The following is an 18,925-nucleotide window of genomic DNA, read 5'->3' as shown; positions in this document are numbered from 1 at the left end:
GGCAAGGAACTAGTAGGGGGGAGAAGGTGCTATTATATTCTAGAGGCAGACCGTCAAGTCCCGGTGCCTTGTTCCGCGCTAGCGCACGAATCGCGTGGGTGACGTCAGACGATGTTATTGTGGTGTCTAGGGTGTTTTTCTCTGTTTCTGAGATGTGTGGGATAGATAGGGGGTCCAGAAAGTGGCCGATCGCCTCCTGTCTGAGCTGTGACGGGGTGCGGTAAATTATAGTGTAATAATGCTGGAATGCAGTTATAATGTCCAGTTGGGATCACACTAGATTACCGAAAGGGTATATTATTTCGGTGATGGGTTTTGCTTCCGTTTCCTGTTTTGCTAGCCAAGCTAGGAATGTGCCCGTTTTATCTCTTTCTTTATGCATTCGAGAGGCGTAGGCTCTAAAGTTGTATTTGCGTAGGTCTGCCATGGCAGCAGCGTGCTGTGTTTTGGCTGCCGCTACTTGTGCTGCTGTTGCAGCATTGGCATCTTCCTGTCGACTGAGGGTGGCCAACTTCAGTTCTGTGGTGGTGAGTGTGCGTTCTAGTGTGCGTTTTGCCCCTATTATTTGCGTAATGCATGCTCCCCGAGCTACTATCTTAAATGCGTCCCATTCAACCCGTTTGGAGGAGGCCGTCCCGGAGTTGTTGGAAAAGTAGTCCTGTATGTCTTGCTCGTGGTCGTGTTTGAACACTTGGTCCGTCAAACAGTCGCGCGGGAGGCACCAAGTGGGCACCGGAGGGTGAGGGGGCCTCCATTGGACACACAAGATGTGCGCATCGTGATCCGAAATCACACGTCCTAGATAATTTGTGTGTTGTATTTTAGGAATCAGTGACGGGGAACATAAAAATCTATCCAATCGGACCCATAAGTTATGTGGTATAGAATGGAATGAGTAAAGACGTGTCAGAGGGTGGTGTGCTCTCCAAGCGTCTACTAGCGCCCAGTGTGTAACCCAACTTTGAAAGAGCTCAGTCTGCTTCGGTGCAGGTGAGTGTGGTGGTGGTGGGTGGGATCTGTCCAGTGTAATGTTGAGCGCGCAGTTGTACTCTCCCCTAGGATCCATGGGATAGTTGCGAATTGAGCTAACTCCCTAGTAAGGGATTCCCAAAACTTGTCTTGGTCGATATTTGGGGCATATATGCTACCCAATAGAATGGGTTGCCCATCTAAGAGTCCCTCTAACAGTGCAAACCTACCCTCTTTGTCCACCACTCTTCGGAGCTCTTGGAATGGGGTGCCCGGGCGAATCCAGACCTGCGCACCTCGTGCATAAGCGGAGTATGACGTGGCGCATATGGTGCCCCGCCATCTGGCCCGTCGTTTGTTAGTTTCTGGTGTTGTGAGATGGGTCTCTTGGAGAAACGCTATTTGTGAGCATTGACGTTTGATGTAGGAGTAGACTGCATACCGTTTGCGTGGTGTATGGAGGCCCCTGGTGTTCAAAGTCAGTACACTAACATCTGCGCTCTGCATGTGGGTGTGTGGTGAGCGGTACCTGCGCCCTTAGTTGCGGTGAGGAGTGGCTGTGCTATGAGTTCTGGCGGTGTCCTGGCCCTGCGCCCATCAGACATGGAGGTTAGTGGCAGCCACCCACGGGTGGCGGCTAGCTTGTCACTGGCATTCCCTGGGGGGTAAAGGGTAAGAGTTAACCGGGACGGTGGAACCAGAAACTGGGGTGGGAAACTGTCCCAATACCTGGGACCTATCGGCGAGGCCGATACGTCCAAACTGACTCTCATAAAACTAGAGAGTGAACAATCGATACATGGGGGCGGTGGCTCATGCCTGCGAGGCGAAGTCTTGATAGGGCATTGGTAGGATCAATGTTCGTCATCCGGTCGGTGAATCAACAAAAGTGTTGCGATGTAATCCTTGTGTGTGGTGCATCGGGGCACGGGAGTGTATGTCTGCCAATCTTACCAGATACTTCTGCTCGCCAGCTCGGGTGTTATCCGTGCAGAGTGTCGGCAGTTTGTGGAGTGACCCGGGGCATGGTGACGGCGTCGGTTTTAGATTGAGACTCGTCACTATCATCTTCTCCTTCCGATGAGAAAAGATGGGGGGCACAGTCTATGTCTTCCCGCTCGAGGCGGTCCCTAGATCCGTCACCACCTGTAAGGCCTTGCGTCGCTCCTGCATGATTTCCTCCAGGTCCGGGGAGTCCAAGACACGAAGTATTGCTAACTCTGTCCTGCCCTGCCCTGCCGTCTCCGAGTTTGTGATGACTGCTGGCTACGCCGCCTGGTGCGCGGAGCCCTTTTCGTCCGCTCCCGAGTGGCCTCCGCTGCTGAGCTCTGTGCGCAGTGGTGGTCTGCCCAGTCACATGCCTCCTCGGCAGTGGAGAAGAAATGGGTGGTGCCAGCGTGGATAACTTTCAGAAGGGCCGGGAATAATAATGAGTATTGTATGTTGTTAGCCCGCAGTCGGCGTTTCACCTCCAGGAACGATGATTGTTGTTTCTGCACCGCCCGTGCATAATCGGGAAAGACCATGATATGCTTGTTTTCCACCTGTAGTGGGCCCGTGTTTCTGGCGGCCCTGAGCACCGCGTCGCGGCCTTGGAAGTGTAGAAATTTAGCCAACAGCGGCCAAGGTGGGGCGCCGGGTGGCGGTCTGCGGGCTGGAATTTGGTGAGCTCGTTCTATTGAGAAGAAGGCTGTGTGTTCCAAGGGTGGGGTGAAAGATTTGACGCAGGCCTCCATGTACACGATTGGATGCGCCCCTTCGACTCCATCCGGCAGGCCCAAGACGCAGATGTTGCAGCGCCGCGAGCGTCCTTCCAAATCATCCATCTGCTCTTCCACGGCTGCCAGGCGGTCCAGCGAAGACCGCATTGTCTTTTGTTGCGCAATGACTGTGGGTTGTAGGTCTACCATTGACTTCTCACCATTCTTTACCCTGTCGGCTAGCTTTCTATGATCATCTCGGATGAGACTAATGTCCATGGTGAGGGCGCCGAGACGCTCCTCCATGGAGACCCTTAAAAGTTCGATGGCCGCTAGCACTTGATCCAATTTGTCCGAGATGGTCGGGTCTGGCTGGGCGGTGGAGAACCTGGCCAGCGTATGAGTGTGCGGCAGGTTCTCCGGTGCGGTTTCCGGAACTGTCGCCTGTTGCGTGGCTCTAGGCTTCCCCATTTCGGCGTTTGAGATAAGGTTTGTTGTGCTCAGAGTGGTCGGCGGCTGGGGCGTAGTCGGCCCGGCGTCGTTGTGTGGCCAAGTTATCTTTCTGGTTGCCCGTTTGGTGTAAGGGGCATAGTGTTTCCGCAGGTCCCCACCGCCCCGGCAGGGCGTCCCCTGCTGAGCTGCCAGTCACACGAGTGGTGGGCCCCCTCAGCAACACTCGCACTCTGTTCTGAGCGCCCCAGTATATGTGGTATATGGTATTTGGGCTCGCCGATTTTCAAACTTCAGTCTCTCCCAATTAGCATCTTTCTCCCAATAGCCCTCGCTGGGTATGAGGCCCTGCGCCCTCAGAGCCATCCTGCTGGGTATGGCTGGTGTGCGTGTCGCTGGCGAGGAGTGCCCAGGACCTGTGCCGAGGGTGTTTCAGGCTCCTGTCCGCTGCCAGTGTGGGACAAGCTTCAGTGTGCCCACCGATCCCCCTGCACCCCTACGGCCTCCATGTTAGGGTCAGGCAAGGACAGTCTCTGGGTATGACCACCACTCGCGTGCTGCAGGGGGCTGGGGGGCATCCATGTTATCCGTGCTAGTAGGGTTGGATCTAGTCCCCGCCTCTCACCTGCCGCCGTGTCCTGGAAGATCTCTCAGGGATCGTTTCTCGGTGATCCGGGTCTTCCTACCTCACGGACGCCATTTTAGAGTCAGGCTGACTCGGCGCGACAAGGCCCCATGTGAGGTGTCGGGGCGGAGGGCTCCAGCGATTCGATTCCTGGCAGTTGGATACCGGCGAAGGCATCGGCCGGCATCGGCCGCCACTCCTGGTGCGCGCCCCTGGGTTCCTGCCGCTCAGGTGAGGTCTTGCTGTCCGAGACCCCGGACTGCCGCCGATCGTCCGTGGCTCCCTCCGCAGCCCGTCATATAGATGACGGCTGGCGGGGGGCAATCCCAGGCAAGGGTGCACCGTCCTGCCCGGCCGCCGCCGAGGCCAACCGCTGAGTGCTTCTCCCTGCCGGCACTGCGCTAGTCGGTGGCCGGTCCCAGCCGCGCCGCAGTCACGGGTAGGTGCAGGCGGGCGCCATCTTGCTGTCGGGCCCCGGGGCGAACTAACTCCGAAAATCACCTCAGGTTCCGCAATATTCAGGAGTTCGCTGGCACCATCCCGCACAGCTCCGGTTCCGACACCCGCGGAGATGTTTGGGGGTCGGATTCGACGATGTGGTGCTGTCTGCTTGTCTGCCCGATCGCGGAGCCTCAGCAGAGCGCGTCCGCCATCGTAACCTGCTTGGCCACGCCCCCACCTCATAACCTGATTTTGCACTCCACAAAGGATGTCGGTTGTCTAAGAACCCTTATTTACTTCTACATTTTAAAAAATAAAGAATATTCCTCAAAAAGTGAAAATCTCCAAATTAAAGTGTTAGGGGACAGTCGAGGGAAGGGGTAAGGCTAACGGGTTAATTACCTTTTCTCTTCAATAACAAACAGGATATCTCTTAGAGCAGGGTTACTCATAGTACGGCCCGTGGGCCGCCAGCAGCCCAGCAAGCCTTCCTCGGCGGACCTTGCAGACATCCTACATGTGTTTTAAAAAAAAATATATAGTGTAAACACTGCCGGTTGCAGCAGCCCGGACTCTGAGACTCTGCTCTGTGGGGGCCGGGGGATTCCAGTGATTGTCAAAGTGGAGATGCAGGGGCCTAAGAGGTGAAATACAACAAAGCTATATTAACATGTAAATGGTCTTTTAAAGACCTGTGAAGTACTCGGGTGCGGCTGTGTGTGAGTGCTGGGAAGGTGTCTCAGAGCGACTGTGTGCGCGCGCTGGGAAGCTGTCTCAGCCCAGGCTGAGGGCTGACACACACACGGGTGAGATGACAGAGGGTTACGGAGAGAGGGAGACAGAGGGAGAGGGAGGGAGACAGATGGAGGGAGAGAGACAGGGAGAGAGACAGGGAGGTAGGGAGACGGAGGGAGACAAAGGGAGACAGAGGGAGAGGGAGGGAGACAGAGGGAGACAGGGAGGGAGGGAGGGAGACAGAGGGAGACAGACGGAGGGAGATAGAGGGAGGGAGACGGAGGGAGACAGGGAGGGAGAGAGACAGGGAGAGAGACAGGGAGGGAGAGAGACAGGGAGGGAGACGGAGGGAGGGAGGGAGACGGAGGGAGGGAGGGAGACGGAGGCAAGGAGACGTACGGAGGGAGAGGGAGGCAGAGGGAGAGAGACAGAGGGAGAGGGAGGGAGACAAAGGGAGAGAGACAGAGGGAGGGAGACAGAGGGAGGGAGAGAGACAGAGGGAGAGAGACAGAGGGAGAGAGACCGAGGGAGAGAGACCGAGGGAGGGAGATAGAGGGAGTCAGAGGGAGGGAGAGGGAGGGAGATGGAGGGAGACAGAGGGAGGGAGGGAGACGGAGGGAGGAAGATGGAGGGGGGCGGAAGGAGGGAGAGGGAGGGAGGGAGAGGGAGGGAGAGAGAGGGAGAGAGGGAGGGAGACGGAGGGAGACTGGGAGGGAGGGAGACAGAGGGAGAGGGAAGGAGACGGAGGGAGACAGGGAGGGAGGGAGGGAGTGAGACGGAGGGAGACAGAGGGAGGGAGATGGAGGGAGGGAGGGAGGCAGAGGAAGGGAGACAGAGAGAGACGGAGGGGGAGAAACAGAGGGACAGGGAGGGAGACAGGGAGGGAGACGGAGGGAGGGAGACGTACGGAGGGAGAGAGACAGAGGGAGAGGGAGGGAGACGTATGGAGGGAGAGAGACAGAGGGAGAAACAGAGGGAGAGAGACAGGGGGAGAGAGACAGGGAGAGAGACGGGGGAGAGACAGGGGGAGAGAGACAGGGGGAGAGAGACAGGGGGAGGGAGGGAGGGGGAGGGAGTTAGAGGAAGGGAGAGAGAGGGAGGGGGAGAGGGAGAGAGAGAGAGAGAGAGAGAGAGATGTGTGTATGCCGGGTCTGGTGGCTTAGTGGACGAAGGCGTCTGCAGCAGGGACCTGTGTTCAACCTCACGGTCACCTTTTTTTTGCTTTAGCCCCGCCCCTTCCCCTCTCACCCCGCCCCCACCGGTGCGGCCCTCGACCACAAACCACACTGTAAATTTGGCCCCCGAGAGAAAGAATGTCTTAGAGAATTCACAAGCTTAATTAGTGACAGTAGTTGTAGGCGATGGGCAAGAGTACTCATCTCAGTTTTTGGGACATGGGAATTATTTTTCATCACCAGACTCGAATCCAGAGCAAGAGAGAGAAATTCACAAAAGGGAGATAGAATGAGGAAGAGAAAGATAGGAAAACAGTGCCAAGGGGATGAAGTAGGGATGAAAATGAACCTGCAAGAGTGAGATGAAAAGACAGAAGTGTAGGGCGGTGGAAGTAAGAGGCATTAGGTGGAATTAATTAACACTAGGCAGCTTTGGTATTCTGCAGCCCTGACATTTGAGTAAACCAGCCTTTAGTTCCTAAGAAAAGATGTGGGCATCTGCACTTTATTTATTTAAATTTACTGATTAAGGTTTGGACCACACATTCAAAAGAGGTTATCGTTCTAAAAATGTAATATATTACGTCTTACTTTCCTATTCAGTTCCATTGTTAGGTGCTCCTCCATAACATATGGTTAGGATTATCCATCATTGAAATTTCCAGTAAGTACAAATTGCAGGTTCCTTATAATGGGGAACACCTCTTTTCCTTGTAGTTTGCTGGACTGTGGATCCCACAGCAGTGACCTTATTGGTGCAGTGCTTTTTGTACCAAATATTACTTCTCATGTTATGAAAGTGAAATTGTCACACAATGCGCCATTTCAATATGAGGAAGTAGGTTTGGTAGACTTTGTGTATCCACAAGCTCTTAACCTTGAATGGGGACTGAACTAATGGTCTAGGTTAATAAACCAGGTATTAGCATGTAAACCATTCAGATTACATACTGCACCACTCACTGTGTGCACCATTTTTCTGGTACTTTTTAAGTCCTTTTTCAGGTCAATAAATCCATATAAGGTCCTATTTAAAAGACTGCTTTTTATAACTAACTCTATCAAGAAACACGCAGCAAAGCCAATAGGTCTCGCCTTTGGGACCAATTCCATTTGCCAATGGATTTTGCCATCCTGCTGAGCATCCGTGTTTCTGTGCACCGTGGTGAATAAAGAGGAGAAAGAAAAGCCTGCGTACACTGCTGCATAATTTTGAAGGGACATGTATCAAGCATGTAAAGTAAACAAGTAATGGTGGGGGGAGAACACAGTTTAGGGAAAGCAACATGTAGAATGGAATCACAGAGGGAAGGGAAGCAACAGAAGGGTGGCGTAGGCACCACGCAGGGCAGAAGCAACCTGTGAGTTGTAGGGGAAAGCAACACTGAGGGATTTGGGAGGGAAAAAAACAGAGACAGGGCAATGTGGAGGACGTGGAAATGACAGAGTGCAGTATGGTGTTCAAGCGCACGGAGGAGCAGTTCGAAGCTCTTTAAAGTGAAAGCATAATTAAGAGCGGCTCGAAGGACAAAGTTTTGTCAAAATTAAATTTTTATAATCTGAAAAGAAATGTGCTGAGAAAACAAGCAAACATACTGAATGGTAAATACACATGCACTCTCGTGGAATACTTAGGAAAAGTGTGGTTTACGTTTTTTAATATTAAGGATTTAAAAGTAAAAACTGAAATTTGTAGGATGACTTTGATTGTACACCTTTGTGTTGTCAAAATAGTGCACGCTAACGTTCTTTGGGGCAGATTTATGTTTCCTGGCGCATCCCTGCAAATCAGCAAGGATGCGCCAGGAATGATGCGTCACGCAAGCTTACCCTTGCGCCACACATGATGCGCCGCATTTACAATGCGGCGCATCATGGCGCAGGAATAAACAGATGCGTGACGCATCCGATGGAGTAAGGTTGGCGCAGTGCTTCAGTTGCGTCGCAAGCACGACGCAACTCCAGCACTGTTCCAACCTACCCTATCCCTAACATGGTGCGTCAAGCCTTACGCCTGCTTCAAGCAAGCGCAGGGTTTTGGCGCATCAGCGTTGGGAAAGTGACTCAGTCAAATCTTATAGATTTGACTGAGTCACTTTTCAGGGGCGTTCCTGCGACGGAACGCCCCCCCCCTCTGTCGACACGCCCACGTGAAACCTGACGCAGGTTTTACGTGGTGCAGGGCTTTACATCGTGACGCATCTCCATAGATGCGTCACGATGTAAATATCGCGCAACGTGGCGCAGGGTTTACACCGCCGCTGCGTCACAAAAGTGACGCAACGGCGGCGTAAAAGTGGCGCATCTCCAATATAGATCTGCCCCTTTGTATGTGTGTGAAGTCGTAGAGGCATACAGTGATGGCATGGTACGCATGCGTCAGTTGTCATGGTGATGGTAAAGTGGTGCACTTTGCTTTCATTGCACATGTGCACAAAGAAGGGCCCTATGTTAAATGGTTTAAAACTGATAGTTCATGTGAGAGCAGTGGAAGGTGGAATCTATATGAAACTGTAAAAACACTGAGAACGGCTCGAGGGAGAAAGGTGCTGAATGTGTAACTTCATAATGTTATAAAAAGCAATGTGCTGGGAGAAGTGGGACACAACAGAGAATGGAGGAAACGCATGTACTCTCACGGAATGCTTTTAGAAAATGTTTTCTTTCTCGTAGAGCACACACTTATGGAAGGATCATAGGAGCCCATCAGAAAGATGGTAAATAGGCTATGCTTCACAGGCGGGACAACCAATAGATGAACTGGCTAAAACAAATAAAACTATCTAATCAGTATTAGGGATAAAAGAGTGACAAAGCAACACAAAAACACAGTAGAGAGCAATATGGGAAGTTGGTTTTCATGTCAGCTATTGTCATGTCTATATTAAGGGGCAGATTTACAAGCACCGTGCGCCACTTTTGCATCATTTTTGCGTCACTTTTCCCATGTTAAAAGTGTATTTTGCAACCAGAACAGTTACGCTGTCTGACAGGCTTCGACCTTACGTGCAGGCCTGCAAGCGTATATATTTCCCTCTGCCACGTTGCTCGGCTGCCTTTTTATGAAGCTAAATAGTGCTGTTACATTAAAGTTACCAGAACCTTTAACCTATTTTCTTGCAAAATGATACTGCTGTGTTTTGTGTGCATGGGTCTTTTGTAACCACCCCCTGTTATTTCAAATATTTACATTGAAACAATTCCAAATGTATATATGTACATCTTGATATTTTCATAGTGCAAACCTAGCTAACTGCACAAGCATCCTTTTTAGCACCTACAAAAGTAAAAAAAAAAAGACCTAGATTGAAATTGCCCAATAAAACTCAGGAAATTGCCGCACAGAACCCCATTGCACTGACCCCTGACCCAATTAAACGTGTCGATATGCAATGATACCAAATACAGGCAGTGAAATCAAATCTTTGTGGAAGAAAGTGCACCAGCCGCTCTCTTTTTAACACCAGAAACAGTGCTGTCCTAAAATGTATGTTAGCTTTAAGACAAAATATATGTACCAGCTGCCTTAACAACTGCAGCGCTGTGTCACAACTCAGACTGACTGCTGCTTTATTAGCTCCTCCACTAGTGAATTGTCTAGCCTAAAGGTTATCCTTCTGTTAGACAGCCTGCCTTCAAAGAGATGCTTAGCAACAACCACTGTTCCAAAAACATAAAGTTGTTTGTAATTCTTTCCCTGTAAAGTTATTGAGCCAGTATTCTTCACTCCTATGGTAGCCACAAAGAGCTTTGTTAGGCATCACAAAAAAATCACTCTGGGCCTGTATTCATAAACATATTTGAAAATAAGCACTTGTAGGTTTGCTTTAGAAATTCTGCAATTCTTATAGGTTCTCAGGAGCATGTCTGGAAAGCAGATACTCCCTCGAGCACTCCAGAGTAAGTACTGCAAAATCCACAGTGATAGAATGAAAGGGCATTTCCACTTATGTGCAAATACATGTGTGTTTATGGTCCTTGAATAAGAGCAAATACTAGGCCCATAAATACAAGTTTGCCAGAACAGGGTGGGGTATTTACCACATGTGGTAACGACCTTCTATTATGAACTTTCAACAGGAAAATAAGGAAAAACATGCAGAATCATGTTTTAACACACCAAATTCTGCATGCTGTGCCTTTTTTGGGCTTTTTTCTCTGTTAAATTTTGGCTGGTTTGACTTGCCGGAATGTATCATAATTTTCACTCAACTCATAATTTCAATCCCTGTTTAAACCCATGTTGGCACAGGAATTGGAATATAGCCCTTAACCCGTAATGAAGGTCCTAGTGCCTTGGAAACCTTGGACTCATCAAGCACTTTACCAAACCCACTCTCACCGATATACACCCATTGGACCAGATTTTCTCCTCAATCACCAACATCACAATTCACAAGCCAACAACTATGACCTGGACACACTACGCCCTTGTCAGTTTCAGCATACCCATACCACACCATCACTGGCCCACCACTGGAACACCCTCACTGACCCACCACTGACCTGCAGCTGGAATAGCATCTCAAAGGAGGAATGGGCTTCTGCCCTTCTCCAAACATCAGCCCGAGCACACCAATGACATGCTGAAAGCCATGAAAAACCTCAACAGCGGGATCATCACATGCGCTGGCACTCTGGCTCCTCTAAAGCACAAATCAATGGCAATAGACTGACCCCAGACCAGCTGGTAGACAGAGGAGCGTAGGCTGACGAAACACCACTGCATTCAAAAGGAGCGCAAACAGAGAACAAGTTGAGACACCACGGATAAAGACATCTTTAAATCAGTCTTCACCGTTACTACCAGCAGACACAGAAAAACCTAGAGCACAGGTCATGCTGATCGCATTGATGCCAGCACTAAAAGCATGACGGTAATCTTTGCTTTCATCAAATATTCCACTGCCTTTTCCGCCCGCCCGGAAATCCGACCGGCGGACGGTCTTCCTGTCCGCCGAGGTGCCCCTCACCATACAAATATGGCGGGGGTGACACAGGAACATTTGGCGGGCGGATTGCCACCGCCGGGCCGGCAGTGGCCACCGAAGGGCCGGCAGTGGCCACCGAAGGCCCGGCGGTAGCGATCCACCCGAGATCCTAATAGGCCCCTTTGATTTAAATACAATGTGCATTGAACAGGTTTCAGGGTATTACTTTATTTTTTACTTTGTTTCACTTTGCTCCCAGAGGCCGCTCCAGGTTCAGAAGTAAGAATCGCCAAATCTGAAGCTGTGCTATGAAATATAAATCAGTACATCATCTGCACACAATGCAACTTCTTTGCACCAGTCCAAATGCCTCAAAGGACTGACCTCAGAATAACTGTGAACTAGATGAGCGAAATGCTCCTAAGCAAGGTCGGTATGCTGAAGAGAAAGGCACAATTCCATTTTAGTATCCCTATAGTGGATGGCTAGCAAGTGGTGTCTCATGATAAGTCATCCACCTTTCATTGAAAATACACTAACCTTCATAATACCGTCAGAAGTGTCAGTCTTCTGATCATTTGTGAGGTTTGAATTTGATGATCCTGCCAACAGCAGAAGACAGTGAGTATGCTACATTTGCAGAATGGATGACCGATGCAAAACACGAACAGAAAAAAAATATACAGTTTCAGGCACCAAAGAATAAGAATTTGCACAGGGTGCATGGTAACAATACTTGTCATGCTGGGGCAGCATATATCTAGGCCCTTCACACACTCTTGCAGTTGTAGATGGTAGGTGCAACTGCAGTGTGCATAACTACAAAGATTATACTTCCGCTGTCCACATTTTCTGGACTAGATAATGCAGCTCCTGAAATGGATCAATAATGAATATAAGTATTTAATCAGTGGTTTAATCAAGAAATTTCAAATGGAAAAATGTGGCCGAACTGGAATGCAGAGCCAAGTAAAAGGATCATATTCTGGCTGGTAATAAGAGACATGTGGAAAGAAGGATAGAACTCTAAGGCAGAGTTCTATCGATCTACAATAAATATGGTAAGTGTTGATTGTTTTCTTAGTTAAAATCAGTAACATTGTTCCATCAAAAAATGTATCTCACATAGGTGATGTCATTTCACCTCAAAAATGATTACCCATCCTTAGAGGGAGGTTTAGTTTTTGGGGGACATTTTCCATTTTGTCAAGTTAGTGTGAGATGTCTTGAGCAGTGCTTAATTTATAAAATATTAAGTACGTTTACCCAGTTTTTGTAACAGAAGCCTACTGCCAGCACTGATGGATATTGGATTGCCAAATGCCAAGTCTGTGTAGTATTGACTCCACCTCTTGACTCTTTCTTCCACCAACATTCTCTCCCTGCCCCTTTATGTCACTCTACAAGGTTTATTTCCATCCCTGCTTTCTCCTTTTGTCATTGCTTTTAAACTATCACTTTCTTCTCCTTTTGTATTTTTCTCCCTTGGTCCTGGTCAAGGTTTGGTGAGGAAAAGTAAGTGCTGATTCCCAAAATGAGTGCAAGTGGGCCCCACTTCCAAACGGTAGCACTGGTCTTGAATGACAAAGATTAGTGCTTTGTCCTCCTCATCTAACTTGTGCTTGACTTACATTTTAAGGACAAAGCTGGGATCTTAGTAGGATTTATAAATATGGGGTTTGAATTCTATGCTACAATCTGGCCATGTGTGAAATAAAAAATGATGGGGACACCATTAATAAAATGAAACAGGATCTCACTAAAGCTGAATGTACTAATACAAATAATTGACAGCCAATTCTATTTAGTCCCTTTGTAAGCAAGATTTTGGAATACAAAGTAAATTCCCAATGGCAAGCGTATCTTGAGACAAATTTACAACTTGCAGGTTGTTAATTTGACCTTCTGCTATGCTATGCAGAAGTACAGAGTGCACTGTGATCTGTATGCAGAAGCAAACATAAGACTAGGGAGGCTTGTCACTCAAACACATTACATGTATTGGTGGTAAGTTATACTGCAAACCACTTTTTCCTTGGCAAAGTAGGTTTGGATTTGGTTTTATCTAGATAACACAGCAAAGGGTTGACACTTTAATCTCAGTATCAGTGCCTATCAACAAAAACTGTCTACCAAGATTACTCTCAAGTTTCTAGTACTGTATGGTAGTGTAAGTTGTGCTCACATAAAAAACATGAAGAAACTTCTGGCAATTGAAAATTACTGTTTTTGAGTTGGGATCATTTACAATGGGTAAAGAACCAGCTGTGATTCAAATTGATTGCCAATAGTGAAGCATATAAGTCTGTAATCATTAGGATTGATCTGGAATTTGATTTACACACCATCCCCAATACATTGAAAATGATTCAAGCACGTAATGTAGCGAGGGATCTCCAAAAAAGGTATCTCCAATCTGTGGTTCACAAAAATCTTCTAAACCTCGAAAATGTAAAATCATATTGGATGGAAAATGTTTTAACGATCTGAGCTGTGCATGATGGTGGGATCAGCAACTAAAATCATTGCAAGATTGTTCCAGTTGTACTAAAAGCCGGTGTGCCCCAGGAATAACACGGTAGAAATCTCAATGGCACCGAATATAGTGGACCCAATATTGAAGAACAAAATATTGAAAGAAAGTTATAGGTTTTCTATACCTAATGTCACATACGTGTACTTTTTGGCGATGTACTTGTATCTTTCAGGTGCGTAAATGCGGGTTTAAGAATAGTAAATCTATATTTCCTCTACATGCACTTACCTTTCGATATTTTGTCCCTCGGTAGTTTATTCATGATGTTTGTGTATCTCAATATTCCTACCCTCGATATTCCATAGTACAATTAAAATGCAAATATTGAAGGAAAGAAAATATTATGGTCAAACTATTTTTGTACTCACTTGCACTGAATTAAAGGACTTGATTTAGAGTTTGACAGACTGGTACTCTGTCACAAAGGGATGGATATCCTGTCTACCTTATTACAAATGCATTATATTCTAATGTCCGCTCAACTGCCAATCTCTAAATTCAGCTCTGAGTCTTAAACATCTTTACTGACTGTATTTATTGGAGCTGTTTCATTAATTATTTTTTTTACATAATTCTGTATGTATTCTACCCTCCCTTTATTGAGCTAATAAACAGACTCACGGTACATATATTGTTTTCTTAGTTCAATGTGTTCCCACTTTATGTATGGCTGTATTGTCTTGCCAGTGGTGCAAATGACTACATACCTTATCCGAAGCAGTAGCTGTTGTTGCCCGTAGTGTAGGATGTTTTTTACTATGCCATAAACTCACACCACTGAGCACTTCTCACAATGCAAACACAAGGAGATGATGGACAGAGCACTGAAACGTTTCAGACACTCACCCCCAGTCACAGATCTGGGTTGAACCTATCATCTTTCTTTAGCTCACTTCGCCACCTCAGTTCAGACCCAGCAATATGCAAATCAGTCTTGACACTGTGCCTCATGGGAACAGTCCAGCCCGAACTGCCAGGCCAGGTCCTCCCTGGACCGGAAACAAGCATCCTGGGAGCGGTTTCTGACAATGGGCCTGCAAAATATTTGCTTTCCTTCAACAGAATACTACCTATAAATCAGTCACAGGCAGTCATGCCTTAAAACATGGATACTGAAAACATTATGAGAATGGTGCACTGCTGACCACTCACAACTACAGTCTCAATTTTTAAAAGTAGGTTTCAATCATTAATTAACTATTAGTTGAATGTACTCAAAGAAGGCAACCATCTGCCAGCAGGTTTTCTCCAGGGGTGTTTAAAAAATATTTTACTGACAAAGTACCACTCTGTCTATGAGTCGCACAATTATGGTGACACTTAAAAGTTGAGGGGGAAATACCTTTGTCTTAGGGTTGCCTATTTACAAATGTGTTTTGGATCTGATTTCAAGTGCTTAGGTTACAACTGAGGGACACTTCTAGTTTTGATTTTACTGAATGATAAAAATCAAATGTTTTCCCTCTTAGCAACGTGGTTTCCCAGCATGATCAGTAAATATCATGGGGAATTTTCATGAGGGTAACCTCAAGTTCAATATATGTTCAATATAATCTAAAATTTGACACAAACACTGTTTGCACCGATTATTAGCTTTACTTCAGGTTTCAGAATATCCTGAGGATTGAGAATGTAAGCTTTGGTTTAGATGACCATGCTCTGTGTATGAGCTATGACTGAGCTCCCACAATGCCCAAATAGAAAGACTCACAAAGGTAAATAAATTGGAATGATGATATCAGAAGCTCACCTTACTAGCAATGACCTGATTAGACCTCAACCCCACAGATATATGTTTGAGATCATGGGTGTAACAAAGTAACCCAAATTACAGTACATGAGCATAACATTCTAAACCAGGATCAATTTAAAAGGTAAGCATATATGGAAACTCTCCCATAGGAAACTATGGTGAAGTCAAGTTCAATGCAATTTTATGGGGGTCAGTAGGCTCGGACCTAGGTCACTCTAAGAGAGGTAGGAATGTGCTTTTGGTTAGCTTGGGTTTTATTGTTTTAACTGACCAAAGCTTTTATTTAAGCATGCAACGTTTGTTCTGGTGGGATACTGTTCCCACAACATAATCTGAACTAAACAATATGTATGAGGAGAGCTAGGTCACTGAATATTTCAGGTACAGTCTCAGATTTGCCTTTAATTATGCAACTAAAAGTTCTGAGCAGAACAAAAGTGGCTTCTGACAGGAACATCTGTATGCAAGGTCAACTAATACCATTTCTGACTTTGCCCTTATCGGTTCTTTCAACATCAAGTTATCTGAAACTTACAATGTTTGCCAGGGCAAGATATATAAAGGTTCTCAGAGATGGGTTCTACTATGGATGCTATAACAATCAGGGTGAGAATATAACAAAGTTGAGCCCAGCACAGTCTCATCTCTTTTTGAGTGGGGATTTAGGAGGTTTTTCATAAAGTCAAAAAAGGTTTCTTGCATCAGTACTATTAGAGGAAACAAGTTAATTTGCAGGGACTGGACTCACTCATTTTTATCCGCTTCTGCTTGTTACTGGCAGTCACAATGAATCAGTCCTCGATTTCTAGGTCCAACGGGTCAACTGGTACTTTTTTAAGAATGTAAAAGCTTCCTCTGTTTCAAGACCTGCATTTTCCAGCCCCAGTAGACTACTAACCCAGTATTTGTGTAGCGCAAACTAATCCACCATAAGGGTCTCCAGGTGCTGGGGGCCGTCGGGGAGATTAAGTGAGCTATTGCCCAGAACACATAGTGCTGGCTGAGCTACTGCCGTCGATCGAACCATGAGCCCCGTGTTCCGGAATCAGCCACCCTGGTTGCTGCGCCACACCTCTCCCTATATAGAGAATAGTCGTACAAAGATGCGCAGACTTCTGTAGTAGAAGTCTCTCTTCATTTAGCTCTGTGGTATTGAGGTGACTTGCACTACTATTCATTAGAACAAGCCTTGAAGCAAAGATTCAAGCTGGAAGTAGATGTTGCTCGGTAGAAAGGGGTATTCATGGCCAAGACTCTTCCATCACCTTTCTTTTACCTGCAAAGTCAGCAGAAAATGTGGCTCTGCATTGCCTTATAAAGTTTACCAGCACCGAGTTGTTGACAGGTAGGCCAGACTCCAACCCTTGTTAGTTCTCACGCTTCCCACACTTTTTTAGCAATATGATGTCTCCGTAATGTAATTAATGGTTGGTTTTAAGCAATCAACGTCTCAGAATGTTATTCTGTCACTTTCTACACTCAATTCAAAAGGTTATGAAGCAATCTGGTAAATTTCTAAATTGGTGGAAAATGTTCTCTAATGAGCACATTCTATACATCAACTTTCAATCTACCACTTGCATCCCAAACAATCCCACTGGAGAGTAGTGGATTTCTCTAACTCTTGGTGACTTGCTCTTGTTGTATCTGGGGCCTGGGGATATGGAGAGTTTATTCTTCCTTCTCTCAGAGGCAATGACTGCAGGTTCAAATTCAGGTGTCAGTAGCGAGCAATGCTGGAGAGGAACCAGTTAAAATCCTGTCCTTGGAGAAACATCACTTTGAAACTTAGCAGATCTATAGATTGTAAACCCGTCCATTTGCATAAGCAAATTGGATTTCTTTCCATCACTCAATTAGCCATTACTCTGTTAATGTTGGCTAACAGGGTAACAAATACAGCTTCTTGTATGAAAGTATAATCAAAGATCAAAGCAAAATATGTCTGCAGGCTTAACTCAGCACAGCTCACTCAGGCTCTTCAGGGATTTTGCTGTTGGTATTACCACCAGATTCCAATGTGATTTACAATTGAAAATACTTTTTGAAGAGATTTGTCTTGAAGCTCAATAAACAGCATGATTATGACATTCATGAATGACTGAAATTGAGAGGAGTTGGCCTAACGGCTAGGGCGGGCAGCCTCAAATCTGGGGAACTGGATTTGAGTCTCGGTAATGACGCTGATCATCCTGTGATTCTGGGCAAATCACTTAATCTCCCTGTGCCTAACAAAAATGAATGTGTCCTCATGTAACGCAACTGGGGCTATGTAAAGCTCTCTGATACCTGATACCTTCGGGTCAAGTTCGCGCTATATAAAACTTAGTAAAATAAAAATAAAAAATAGACATTGAGCACAAGGTTCCCTCTCTATTTAAACTTGACACTCCTGTATGCGCTCCTGTATGCAAACAAAAGAGACCTTCTAAAGCAAAGTTAGCTGTCAAAATGTTGGTTAATAGTGTGGTACCTCTTAGTGCTAGTAGATGCTGACTGAGGACGGAGAAAAACACAACTCTGTAGCAGCTATACCTTGTTGAAGGGGCCTAAGTAAGCTGAAACCAGTATGGGTTCGATCTGGAGAAGACATGGCTTGGCAGTCTGGGCTGACGAAGAATTATTTGCATTTGGTTGATCTCTTTCGAACAGTGTCCAAGGGGCATGTGGCTTGGTTAGCAGGACCCAGACCAGAGAAGAGGGTAGACATCCAGATGTTGATAAACAATAACATCAGATGGGAATTGTCAAGCAATTGATTTAAGATTTTATGATTCAAACTTTTAGATATAAAGCAATGCCATAGAAATTGACCATTGTTCACTTGGCTCTTACGTTACAAAGAAAAGACAGATAGAGATGATCACAGATGTTTTTGTTTTTGCAAATTACAGTATTCTGAGCAATGGTGAATACAAACAACTGGAAATGTGACGATACCTAGTTGGTTTTTTAAGTAAAAAAAGCCAGCTTTGGTTCAGTAATCGAAAAGGAAGCAAGCAGTCGGTAAATACATCAACAAGAGGAAGGAGTAGTATGGAGATTGACAACCTTTCACAAGACTGACTAACAGTACAATTTATATCTTGGCGGATGTGGGAGTCCCACCTAAAAGTGTAGGTCCTGTCAGCATGTCTGTTTTATATGCCATCTCTGTCGCAGTCATCTTCCTCTGCCAATGAAGAAGTGGCATAAAAGGGGCTCACAGAGTCATTTCCAGCATGATTCCCCCTGCTCGGTTACCACTTTGCCTTCCGTCATCGTACCCATGGTGGTTAACCCTCCACACCTGACCTGGTGGCCTTCACCCGTTATAAGCTGAAAAATAGACCGCCACCCTTACTCCCGTTGTTTATGGTTATGAATGTCTATCTGCAAGGTGCAGCTTTCCTGCTCTTGGAGAAGGAGGATGACCCACCACGTCGGCGACAAATTGGCAGGTATTTTGTAATACTTTTAAAATAACTTCCTTTTCTTTCACTTCTACGAATTTAGAGTGGGAGTCATGTTCTACATATTCTGTTACAATAATTTTTTTCAAATAAAATATAAATCATTTTGTTTTGGGTCATCTTTACATTTCTGCGTTTCACAATAAAGAACACCCATG

This window comes from Triturus cristatus, chromosome 5_2, assembly GCF_964204655.1.
Source record: "Triturus cristatus chromosome 5_2, aTriCri1.1, whole genome shotgun sequence".
Taxonomy (NCBI): domain Eukaryota; kingdom Metazoa; phylum Chordata; class Amphibia; order Caudata; family Salamandridae; genus Triturus; species Triturus cristatus.
Note: the sequence above shows the minus strand (reverse complement) of the source record.